Raw genomic sequence first — 2,622 nt, forward strand, 5'->3', positions numbered from 1 at the left:
TCTCTCAAGTGCACACAACTAGCAAGAATAAGCGAGAGGGGAGGAAGAAAAGTGAAATTTCGTAAGTGAAATGATATCAGCACAACCATGTTTTAATAATTGCACACACTCAGATTGTCTTTTCCTTTTTAATTGGTTTGAGAAAATTTTGAGTACTGTAATAGCCCTTTTACAGCTCTTTAAATAATAAAAGACAAAATGGGTTACTGCAATTATAAAAACACGGTTGTGCTGATGTCATTCCCTTTCTTAAAATATAATAGTAGAAAACTCTCAATATTTAATTATAATAGGAGAAAACTCTTAATATTAAATTATAATTGGAGACTAGAGTTCTGGTAAGAGAAAACTCAAATATTTTCTTGCTTTGCAGGTGGTTCCAATTTCAGGAGGAGTGCTAAACTCAAGGTTGGAGTTGATTAATGAAGATTAAAGATGCTATAAATGAGAAACCAACCTCATATTTATAGTGGAAAATGAAAATTAGCCATTTGAGGGTTTACAACAGCCATCTCAGTAGCGGCTCGGTCGCCTGAGTAACGAGCAGATACATAAATAAAAAATTCTGGAAATTGTTGCTCGGGCGCCCGAACCCTTCTTCGGTCGCCTGACCAACCTTCAAGCGCCCAAAGAAAGGTTTCTGAATTTTTTTTATCTTTTTGGCCGAATTGGCCTTTGGGCTGCAGAAGCTCCCTTCGGTAGCTCGACCAAGTTCAAGCTTGGTTCTTTTAATCTTTAAACATTGCTTGGGCTCTCCACTTTGGGTCCATTTGATTTTTCAAGTTTATTTTGGTTGTTTTAAACTTTTTAGACTGCCTAGAACTTGGTTTTAACTAGGGGAGGATGGAGTATACATTCTAATATTGAAAAGTCCTTGGCCTTCAATTCTTTAAACTTGAATGAGCTTTGCTCATTCCTTAGCTTGTGAATTACTCCATGTGGTCCTAGCTTTTGCTTCGATTCTCGATTCAAGTGATGAACTTCATGCTTTTGCTCTTGCTCTTTGATCATGGTGCCACTTGAGGTACTTGGATTACCACTGCTGGTCTTAGATAATTTTACTCAAACATCAAAGCATTAGTCCAAGATGATTTAACAATCAATTTGGGTTTGCAAATCATAAAAACATGGGTAATTGTTGAACACTTGACTAACAATTGGATAGTAACTACCCCTTGGACCCACCCAATGATATACTTTTCAATCTATCCGCCTGGGCCTCGAAATGCATTTGCAAATCTTCATTAGAAAAATAATTTTTTTTTAAAAACCTTTAATAAACACTTTATCAAATCATCTGGCTAGACTTATTTTAAAAGCTTATGCTGAGATCGAAACTGTAAATGATTCTCCTCTTTGACAGAGTTGGATGATTCCTTGTTGGGTATCTCTATTGATCCCATGATTTACCCTAAGTCTAGTACTACCCGTAACCATTGTTTTAAATTTTGATTGAAATTTGAAATTTCGGATTTCATTGAGGACCGAAACCGAAACGTACCGAAATCGAAATTTACCAAATTTCATTCGAAATTTCAGAAATTTAGGGAATTTCGTCAAAATTGAAATTAAAATAATAATATTTTAATGTGTTGAAGAATTTCGAAAGAAATTATAGAAATTTCGGGCAAAATTTCGTCTAAAAAATTCGGGATTTCGTGAGTGTGTACAAAATTTTGCCCGAAATTTTGGGATTTCGGCTGAAATTTCGGTTTCAGATAAGTCCGAAATTTTAGCCGAAACCGAAATTTCAAATCATGCCCGTAACTGATCGTGAACCTGGGACCACTCTAAGATAAACCAAGGCCATAAAGCAGTCCCACAAACTAATATGACTCCTCAGGTAGAAGGACATATAAAGGGTCCTGACTAACAAAATAGCCTTATCCATATCCTCATCAACAGAATATTTTGGAAATGATTCTATACTGTGCGCGAACCATTCATCATTCACATTCTACTTGCTTTGGGTCCACTACCCCAGTGGCCGAGAGAAGGCACCTCAATGTGTGTATGAAGGCAGGTTTGATGCTGGTTTTGTATAGGAAGAGAAGTCCAGTCTCAACCATAACTAGGAGCTTCTAGGTCTGCAAAGAACCGGAAGGTCATATCTCCTTGCTCCTTAGGATATGTGAATCCATGGGCATGATACTTCCTACGATGATGCCTAAGGACAAACATGTGTCAATAAGCACATCAACACTCATGTATAATACCCAATAGATGTCATGAAATGAAATGTTTCATTACAGGAAGGTTCAATACATCAAAGACTGGCTTTTAGGGCTTACACTCTGTTAAAGATTTTTCAAAATCAAGTGTTTTTGGTCAAAACAATTTTTGGAAAATATTTTCTTTAAGTGTGTTTTGGAAAAAGAAAAACTTTTCTTTGGAAATAGTTGCTTTTTGCAAGAGAAAGAGAATAGTGTAATGTAGTTGAAAAGATAGTCCCAAATCGGATGAGAGAAAAGAAAGAGAAGGGCTTATAAAGCACTACACTTTTCTATTACTTGTTTGATTGTACATTGGGTTGAACCCATGGTTGGACCCGCGGGACGGTGCAACGCACACGCACGCGCGGCGTGGGCAATGGGCTATAGGGCGCATAGTGGCGCTTTTTTA

The sequence above is a fragment of the Tasmannia lanceolata genome, unplaced genomic scaffold, assembly GCF_043159265.1.
Source record: "Tasmannia lanceolata isolate RefF3 unplaced genomic scaffold, GAP_Taslan_0.1 ptg000025l, whole genome shotgun sequence".
In the NCBI taxonomy this organism is placed as follows: Eukaryota; Viridiplantae; Streptophyta; class Magnoliopsida; order Canellales; family Winteraceae; genus Tasmannia; species Tasmannia lanceolata.